The sequence below is a fragment of the Engystomops pustulosus genome, chromosome 1 (assembly GCF_040894005.1).
Source record: "Engystomops pustulosus chromosome 1, aEngPut4.maternal, whole genome shotgun sequence".
Lineage (NCBI taxonomy): Eukaryota > Metazoa > Chordata > Amphibia > Anura > Leptodactylidae > Engystomops > Engystomops pustulosus.
In genome coordinates, this window is record NC_092411.1 from 80368819 (window position 1) to 80379967 (window position 11149).

General features: G+C 38.5%; 1 long non-coding RNA gene across 1 annotated transcript; it reads left to right on the forward strand.

The window, feature by feature from the left end:
• Positions 1–1236: 1236 nt before the first annotated feature.
• LOC140076011 (uncharacterized) lies at positions 1237–10336 on the forward strand. The gene is made up of 3 exons (XR_011849500.1): positions 1237–1331; positions 8459–8572; positions 10247–10336. It is a non-coding gene; the product is annotated as an uncharacterized lncRNA (long non-coding RNA).
• Positions 10337–11149: the final 813 nt, after the last annotated feature.

Consider the following 11149-nt stretch of genomic DNA (forward strand, 5'->3'; position numbering starts at 1 on the left):
CACAGTAGTATACAGCTTGCCCCCCGTAGTTTACAGCCTGCACCCAGTAGTATACAGCCTGCCCCCAGTAGTATACAGCCTGGCCCCAGTAGTATACAGCCTGGCCCCAGTAGTATACAGCCTGCCCCCAGTAGTACACAGCACAGCCCCCAGTAGTATACAGCTTGTCCCCATGTAGTATACAGCTTGCCCCCTTGTAGTATACAGCTTGCCCCCAGTAGTATACAGCCTGCCCCCAGTAGTATACAGCCTGCCAGCCCCCTGTAGTATACAGCTTGCGCCCATGTAGTATACAGCTTGCCCCCAGTAGTATACAGCCTGCCCCCAGTAGTATACAGCCTGCCCCCAGTAGTACACAGCACAGCCCCCAGTAGTATACAGCTTGCCCCCATGTAGTATACAGCTTGCCCCCAGTAGTATACAGCCTGCCCCCAGTAGTATACAGCCGGCCCCCAGTAGTACACAGCACAGCCCCTAGTAGTATACAGCTTGTCCCCAGTAGTATACAGCCTGCCCCCGTCAGTATATAGCAGCCCCTATACAGATAAAGAAATAAACTTAATACTCACCCTCTGTTGCCCCGATGTTCGTCGCGGCTCCCGGCGGCTTCCGATCCCCATCGCGGCTCCCGGCGTCTTCTTCACTCTTCTCTGGCCGGGAGATCGCGCTGGCCGTCGCACACTGTGATGCCACGCTGTCGCCGCTGATGACGTCATCCGCGGCGACAGCGTCGCATCACAGTGTGCGACGGCCAGCGCGATCTCCCGGCCAGTGAAGAGTGAAGAAGCCGCGACGCAGATCGGGAGCCGCCGGGAGCCGCGAGGAACATTGGGGACACCGGAGGGTGAGTATTAATGTATTTATTTTTATCATTGACTCGTGTATAAGCCGAGGCCAGGTTTTTCAGCGCATTTTTTGTGCTGAAAATCTCGGCTTATACACGAGTATATACGGTATATATTGTACACATACTTGGATGCTGCAATATCTTTTTATTTCTATATAGGTGTTTTATAGTGAAGTTGCACATGTTTTAATATATCTCCTTCTTTGTGATGTAGTAGATTACTGTATGATGCAGAGCTCCAGTGCTCTGTCTTCCCTGCCTTCTCTGCACTAGATCTCTGTACAAGCAGTAAAACTTATTCTGTGTCCTGATTGGCTGAGGGGTTTGTGCACGTTCACGTGAATGCCCTCAGTTCTAATGGCCTCATTGCCTATACAGTAACTGATGTCACAACCAGGAAGTCCTGCCTACTTCAGGAAAAGCTTCACTTCAGTGCTATTAACCCTATATCCCAGGCTAGGAAGAAGCCAGAAGCATGATACAGGTATTGTTGGAATTGTTGTCAAAGGCTCTATCCAGAAGTGCTAAAACTACTTTTGTCAAGTAACTTTACAGTTATCTTTACATTTACTAAACAGATTTAGGCCCCTTTCACACAACTGTATATAGTGTATGAACGGCAGCTAGCATACGGTTGCCATAAAAGTGCATTGTGCACAGTGCATTATGGTGAGGACACATGTACAGAGGTAAAGAGCGCTCACACTCCACCACTCCAGCTGAATTTGCACTACACCCGTATCCTGGCCTGGGCCATAGCCTACATTCATGTGAAAGAATCCTTAGACAAGAAAAAATAAGGTTGTACTGCCCGCTATAAAAGAAGATCCTACCCTCCTAGATTACTGTATGTAGTGAGTAAAGGAAGTTAATTACAAAAATACTTCCAAAAAGCACTACCATATCCACTAGCAGGGATGACACCCATTGTTATTTCCTTTAATTGCTAGAACCTGCTGCCACATTGGGGCTTATTTACTAAGGGTCCCGCTGCTGCATTTCCGTCCGGTTTTCCGACTTTTTGGAGATCGCGCCACCGAGACAGGGATTAAGAAGGGCACACAAACGGATTTTGGCCCAATCGTGCCGGCTTTCATGCTACACAAATGGGGGCATGCAGTCGAACGATCCAAGGGATTCGGACAAACCACGGGATTTAACTTTAAAATTGTGTTGCATCCAATGCACTTACATGCACCAGGAAGAAGGCGGTGAACTCCAGCGGAACTAAGCGGGGACTGACACATGCAGGATATCGGGCACAAGATGTAAGTGAATCGCGGCAGAGTTCCTTCTCGTCGGACACTCCGGATCGGGAACACGCGGGACCAGGTAAGTAAATGTGCCCCATTGTGCTCATTTGTGGTGACAAATAAATTGTTGCTGTCCTAAAGCAAACATATATGATAAAATATCCTGGTATTCTCTGAACTAAAGGAAATAGAATAATAATACTTATAATCCTATAGTAATCCTTTCCCTCCTATGCTTACAATACAAAGATAAAAATAGCAATTTATTATGAACTATATTAAATTTTATATTTAACGTATATTCATAAGGTTTTGGCATTCTACTGTATAAACAGTTAGTTTCCATAGATGCAAAGTTAGCTTTTCCTTATCATGTTACCATCTATTTTTCATATTATAGGACTTGGTTCTCTTAATTTACCCAAGAATAACAGGCCTGAGAAAAACAGATTAAAAATTCAAAGAGTTTTAATTTGTGGGCCACTGATTTCAATTATGAGCTTAACTACTTTCTTCTTAACACTTGGGTGGTACGCATAATGTTTTGGGGGTATTGGCACAGTCCTCTTTCTAGGCTTTAAAAAGTGCTACACTATGGGCACATGTGTCATAAGTCTGGTATTGTCCGTTTTTTGGGACTTTTCTTTGGTTTTCTGCTGGTCAGATGCACCTTTGCTGTTTTTCCCTATTGGTACATGTGGTCTTTGGTCTTAAAACAAAAGTCCTAAAATGTTGCAACCGCTTCCAAGCTATTTTCTATGCCTTGTCACGGGCAGCCATAGATTTGCACCATTGCACCAAAATTTGCGACTTTTTTAGGTGATAACTCAGGTAACACTGCAGAAAACTAGGCAATGGCGAACTTTGAAAGGAGTCTGTTTTAGACAAAAGAAAAGTTTTAAATGAGCACAAACGCCATGAAATATCTCAAAAATGAAAAAGAAAGGCAAGTCAAAAGTTTAATACATGCACCGCTATGCATGAAAACTATTAGCCAGAAACAAACAGGCAGGGTAAGCAGGTCACAGCTGAGCCCATGACTTGAGAAGATATCAAGAACTGCACTAACCAGACTGCTGACATCTGAAATTAAGATCCTTAAATAGTAGGTAGGTTTCGTTATATAGGCACTATAGAGTAAATAAAATTAGACCCGTCACAACAGTGTCTTTAAGTTGCAAAGAATGGCATATATTAATTGTTGATTAAGATATATGCAAAATGTAGAATAGGCATCCAATTTTACTTGCAAGTGTATAATGATAAACTTCAGCATGCTTCCTGTACAAATCCCTGGGATTATTCCATAACCTGAGAAACAGGTTTCTCACATTCAACCCATATCACCCTTGTTATCAATGTCAGACATCGCCCTGGGACCCCCTCACCCCTAAATGCTGGTGGAGGAGTGTAGTTTGGCTGCTGCCGATGAATGGGGTGTTCCCCCAGTGGTGTCACTGTCCTAATATGGACAATGACATTACCGGCTCCTCTTCATACATTTCCCATAGCCATCCATTGCCTCCACTAAACGCATATACGTCGCTTGCTACATCTTTCCATCCTGTATTTTTTTTATGTAATAGAGGTATAGTGGCCAGATGGAGGCAACAACTATGCCACTAGTTGTCAATGTATATGTTAAGCATATACGCCGGCTGCTTTCCTGACACATATGGTTAAAGTCTTGAAAGTGAGGCCCCATCCCAATCCTTCCTGAACAACCAGCTTCTCCAAAAAAAAAAATAGAATGAAGTAGTCAAGCCTAGCCAGGTGTATAGTATGTATTATTATTTGTATGACAAGCTACTACCTCTACAAGCAGTCCAAATCTTCAATGTTGTCGAATGTCCCACTACACTTTAAAGTGCTAGAAATCAAAAGAGCTGTACAATTGTTATGCTTCCACCTCCTGCAAAATTGTGACCCGTACACAGGGTCGGCTTCAGGTTTCAGTAGGCCCCTGGTCGACAGAGCCTCAGTGGGCCCCTTTGCAGTAAACTCACATGGAAACATAAAAAATTCAGAAACTAAAACAAACAGTCTCTTTGTTCCATAAAATATTCCCTAGTTTATCATCCCAAACAGTCCCTTCATTGGTATTTAATATTATGCCCCACTCACGCCCTATGGATTCATTAGATACAACCCCTTGCATGAATTCCTTATGTACAAGCTTATGTGGGACCCCAAGCAGCTCTGGGCCCTGGCACTTGACTGGGTATACCCAGTGCTGGTGCCGGCCTTGCCTGTACACAGCAGCTAAGTCACTTGTGCTTTTACCTACTCTGTGTCATCGGAACGGGGTGAAGAAGATTCATGGTGCAGACCAACTACAATCACGAAATGTGTTTAACCCCTTGACACTCTGCACCATAGCTGTACGACACATGGCTGCGGGGGGTGTATGAAGAGTGCTCACAGGCTGAGCCCTCTTCATATACAGATGCTTGCACCGATCATGGCTATTAACTCCTCCGATGACGCCGACAAAGCTGCCTGTGCCATTTAAAGGACGGGGGTGCGTGGGCGCCACGATCTTGGATCCGATCGTCACTCCCCTGAACGTCATCGGGGGGCGGCGATCGGTTATCATGACAGCCTCTGTTCTTCATCGGACCCGAGGCTGTCTGATTTCTGCAGTTTCGTTACATTGAGCCAGTTGCTCATTGTAATGTGTACTGTGCAGAAATGCCATATACTGCAATACAGTAGTACTGCAGTATATGGCAGGAACTATCAGACCATCTAGGGTTAATGTACCCTAGAGGATCTAAAAAAAAAGGAAAAAAGTTTTAAAAATAATAAAAAAAAAGTTAAAAACCTAAAAGTTAAAATAACCCCCCTTCCCTAGAACTGATATAAAACGTAATAAACAGTAAAAATCACAGACACAATAGGTATTGCCGGGTCCCAAAATGCCTGATCTATCAAAATATAAAAAAGGTTATTACCTGAGGTGAACCCCATAACGGAAAATGGTGCCCAAATATCCGAAACATGATTTTTACATCATTTTACATGAAATAAAAATGGAATAAAAAGTGACCAAAATGTCGCAATGAAAACATCGTCTCATTTCACAAAAAATTACACCTAACACAGCTCCGTAAACCAAAGTATGAAAAACTTATAAGCGTCAGTAGCCTGCAAATTTTTTTCTTCTTACACATTTGTTTAACTTTTGAAAATGTGTTAAAACACAATAAATCTTATATAAATGTAGTATCACCGTTATTGTACTGAACCAAAGGAGAAGTAGAAGTGTTATTTGGAACGCACGGTTTAAGTCGTAAAAACTGAGACCACAGGAACGTGATTTTTTTAAAATTTTTCCACATTTATAATATTTTCCAGCTTCCCAGTACACGGCATGGAATAATAAATAATGTGACGGAGAAGTAAAACTTGTTAAGCACAAAACAGGTCTGTACACAGAAAAATTAAAAAGTTATGGATTTTTGAAGGTGGAGAGCAAGAAATGAGCGACAAAACCCTGCATCCTTGAAGGGTTAAAAAAAGTATTCATTAAATAAGAAATAACAAGCACCTAATGTAATGTATGAAAACACATTACGCCAGAAAACTTATTGCCGTACCCATTGCCAGACCAGACGCTGGACCAGAGTTAGTGATATACATCTACCACAGCCACCCACACCTAGAACCAGCTGGTGATGAGATATTTTCCATTTTGTAATTGTGAAGGAAGATATGTAGATCTATGTGCAATCTTAAGAAACACTTCCCAGGAAGAAACCATTGGGGTATATGCTTGGTATTTAGCAAGGGTGTGCACATTAACATCAGCTGTGAGGTTTACTATGACAAAATTCTTGAATTCCATGGTTTAGCCCTTCCAAGCTAATAAAAAGTCTCACACATCATTGATTAGCTGCAGTTGTACTCATATGAATGTTTGCAAAATAGGGGTAACATTTTATTTTGAGTAGTGAATTGACTATGGATAATGGAAAAATACTATTTACCAATATCTTACCATATTTCACCGTAATCCCAGAATAAACTTGTACTCTCTTGACATTGGCCTCGCAATGGCACACGAGAATAGAGAATTCTCATAATTACATCTTATCCCGGTTTCCTGGAATTCTCCTAGGGAGCACTATGTGCACTCTAAGGAATTATCAGGAGAATAACTGCATATAAAAGTTAATGTGCCAACCTATTGTCAGTTCCATTTTTCCTTCACAGAGGTCATGGTCCCACTCGCTGTTTCTCCAGAAAATTTTGGAAACATCTTCCTTTTGTTCTTCCACGCTTGCTTGGCTACTACAATAGTGGTCTGTAATATACTGGTGTTTTTGGCCATTATAACAGCTGGTTCCTTCAAGAAAGAAAACCGCTTTGTGTACATGATGAGCACCTGTATTTCCGACTTCTGTACAGGAATTACATGGTACTATATTGCCATGTTTGATGTCAGAGAAAATTTTCCACGGAGAAATGATACCAAGTTTGTAGCTGTAAATTTTATAGGAATATCATATCTTACTATTCTGGCAGCTCAGGCTGATCGATATTGTGCGGTCAGTTTCCCCATGTGGTATTTTCACAAAATGACTCCTATCAAGACCACGGGGATTTTGAGTGCTATTTGGTTTTATACTTTTTTAGTACTAATTTCACAAAACTTGGCCACATCTGTTATAGCTCTCAAGATCCAGCTTATTGGCATGTTTATATGGTCTCTAATAACTTACACTATAATGATAGGTCTCAACATAAAACTATTTCTAGTAGCCAAATATCAGCTTAACCGAGTGGAAGGACCAGACAAGGAATATAAGAAGAAATCTCTTTATTTGATAATAGCAGTATCAGCCAGTTTTATTCTGCTGTGGGGACCATTATTTGTAAGGTCTATAGTATGTATTCTGACATATGTTGACTGGTGCTTACTTAATGGTAACATATGCACAGATGTCATTGCTATTCTACCCCGTATTAATGCTGCTGTGACTCCTTTACTGTATATTAGTGGATGTGCTTCTTTAAAGAAGACCCTTCATGAAATGTTCCGCTGCTGTTGCTCTAAAATTTGCATGTAAGTCATTAAAATTTAGCCTAATATTATGTACAAACAGAAGACAATATCTTTTCAGAACTAGCAGATGTGCCCATGTTTTGTATATGTTACTTCTGTTGCTACAAATGAAACTATCAAAGTTAATAAGGTTAAATTGTAATACCACACACAACCCGGGACGGTTTTTCTAATTCTGGGTAACCTCTTCAATTTATATAAAAATATATATAAAAATGGTGTATACAATGGTCACTTTACAATAGTATTCTGGTGTTTTCCTTTGCTTTGAGATCATGTTACAGATCATTTGTTAGTTTTCTTACCGCCTACAGTGGGTTCCATATTACCTATTAATATTGAAAAGAATAAAAAAATTCACATTTTGACTTAATCTTTACTCTTTTTACACAGGCTAATAATCTAATAACTGGGTCCTTGTAAGTCTAGTGGAACCTTGTAGAAGTTGTACATATGTGCAACTATAATGCTAAATAGCCATTGCCTCACTAAATAGAAATAATATGAGTGGATGAGCATTAGTATTTTGCATCTGTGCTAACTCCCCTTTATATCCAAAATTCAGCTGGGTACTTTGTCACACAAACTTTTATTAGTAACTATGGCCTGTGTTGGTTTTTACCCTTAAAAGAATCTTGATAAAAAACTTCAGTTCGTATAGGTGTACTATATTTTAGGATTTATATATATGAAAAATGTAATATTTTGCACCCAGCTTCATAATAATATTACATAGAATATAGAAATTTTGATCTCAATAAATCCCTTCTTTGCAAATAATCTACAGATAATTGTACAGATGTAAACCAAAAACTCATAAGTGTTTTAATGATGATAAAACAGGTCACAGATTGATACTGATTTTTGCAGTCGCAGAACTTGCTGAAACAAATCTGCTACACCCTTGGTACCCTAAGTCTTTTCTATTGATTAAGTTATGTATGAACGTCCACCGACACAAATGGGGAACCACAAAATTGGACACAATTCGATTTGATTCAAAATACTTCAAAAGTTATGTAGTTAGAATATCTTAGATCCACTGTCACTCCAGCACCTCTACTACTGTGGGTCTAATATATTCTAACTATATAACTTTTGAAGTATTTTGAATCAAATCGAATTGTATCCCATTTGTACAGTCATAACTACTAATCAAAAAACTGAAATTTCACCACCGGTGCTTTTTTACTTAACTTCATAAAAGGATTTTGTAATATACAGTAAATGCATTTAAGAATGAATTTATACATGTCATAAATAATTTCTAAATATGTTTATCTTTTCTAGACGCTGGAAAGTGAAAGTTAAAGTTGAATCAGAGAAAAATACAGATATATTTGTTATAACCAGCTAGAGATTGAATGTATGACTATTGCCAACAAGATCACCAAATCTACACAGGTACATAATAAATACTGTATAAATATCCAGATAATATTTAAGTGATAACTACATTTCTATAAACTACATAAAGTTCTTGCCAGTAACTTTTTTTTTGTGGATGGCACACGGTTACACTAATGGACTCATGCACATGAACATGTTTTTCGTGGACCTGTGTAAAGGATCTAGAAAACTCAGAGCATGTTCTACTTCTTCCCATGTTTGCAGTTCATGTTAGTGTAAAATGTGAAATGTACAGATGTCACACAGGTGTCATCAGTGTGCTGTCCCTTTTGCGGACATTCAGAAACTGATATGCACTGATGACACACAGACTGCAAAAATGGACAGATCCATTGTTTGTGGATAAAGAACAGCACACGTTGGTGTGCAGGTAGTCTTATTAGGTGTATATTTAGCATTTTTTCCCTTTTGCAGGGTTTGAATTCTAATTTTCAATTACAGCTGTGCAATGACATGCCCCAACTAATAACATCCACTTGAGGGTCTACCAATAATGACATATTTCTATGAGGAATTCCAATCTGCACAACATAGATTATAAGAAAAGATGCCCCACAATTATTATTTCATTATAAATGCTATTTTTTCATAAAACAGACAAGCTGGGTACTTTGATAAGTTGATTATACTTAATATGTGCTATTGATTAATGTATATTAGTGACAATCCATTTTAAAATGCAATTTTTTGCTTAGTAAAGGTGATTTCTTTTTCCAGTTCATGCAACTTAGTGAATCTTCATGTGCAGTACAACATCCCACACATCCAACAAGCAGTTTCCCACATCAGGATTCTGTTTGTCTTTGTGGAAATAAATGCCACAAACCACCACACCTAAAGCACTACAATATGCTACAATGTAAAAAGAATACCACAAAAACACAGTAGGAAAAAAGGAAGGACTTGGATGCAAATTGCCACATCTATATTTGAGCATAAATGTGGCTATTATAGGTGCACCATAGTTTGAACTTTGGACCATTCATGGTCCATATAAACTGGACTGTGTGCTGGTCAGGGACAGGATGGGAGTACTGATATACGATGCAAGGGGTTCCTAGCTGCCCACAAACAAACAGCAGCAAAATACATTTGATAGGGGGTAGCATATTCTGAGAACCATAATGTATCAAGCTTGTTTTATGCACGATAAGCTGTTTTATCGATTGATTTTGGTTTCAGTTCCCCCCAATGCTCTGATACACTCAGTTTCAGGAGAGCAAAGAGGCAACAAAAAACAGAAGTTACCCATTGACTTCAATGAAAAGAAAGTTACCTTCTGTTACACTTCAGTTATTAATAGTGAAACAAAGACACTGGCTGCGTTTTTTTTGCTCACTATTTAATTAAAAAAAAGGGAATGGAACCCAACGAACATCGGTGTGAACCTTGCATAAGTTACACTTCTCACTTTTTTTGAAGATAGATTTGAGATTCTGTCTGTGAGGTTTTATTTTTAACAATATTAATGATATGGTTTGAACTGCAATTTTCTATATGTGTATGTGCCAGTTATTAATTACCTACTTTGCTAGACACACCCCTTGCTGTATGTCTTATATATATATATATATATATATATATATATATATATATATATATATATAATGTATATATGTTATATTTTGAAATTTGCTTGTTAATCATATGCATGGTGTATTTACACAGGGTGAAGTTACATCTACAGAACCATCATTTTCCACTGGAGAACAAATGCACCATGTCTTATGTAATGTGATATTTGATATGGCTCAACATATTGTAATATATTGTAAATTATTTATAGATATATGAACCAGCAAAATAATTTTATTCATGTACATGAGAAAAATAAATCGATTTCAGAAAAACATGAACTATGACCTTGATTACTTCATTATCTTACCTTTCATGGGTTTAACTATGAAAACAGAATGTTCCCTTTTGTCCAGTTTTTTATGCTGTGTATAGGGAGATCTGTACATTCTGCAGCTGCATATGTACAAACAGGAATTTTTGTATATTCAATGTGAGCCAGTGTGTGTGCGTATTCCTATATAATATGAGTCTGTTATGCCTTTGTCAAACAGAAAACTGCACAAACACAATAAAGAATTTCTCTCAGTGACTAAAGTAAATAGGAGACCAATAATTGACTGACTTGGTTGGAATATCTCTTTGAACTGAAAATGTATTGTTCTATTTACAATCCAATAGAATAATATATAAATAAATTTATCATAAATTATTACATTTTATATGTAGTTTTCATATACATATGTGAAGCAGCAAAAATATCCAGAAAATTAGTTTCTTTCGTTAAATAGTCTACTTGTCCATATTTCCTGGTCAATTTAAATAAACATAGAACAGCTAACCTGGACATCTTCTTACAAGTCCTATCACTTACTCCAGGTTCAGGCATGTTCCAGTATTTAGTTTTGTCCAGTTTTGTGAAAATCAGGCTAGAATGGACATAAATGAGTTCTCTAGGATATAACCTAAACTTCTGGCCTGTAAGGAGAAGTGCCCAGTACCAAAAACATAATTTTCTTGGGAAAATCTAAATACACTACAGTCAAAATTAGTGTA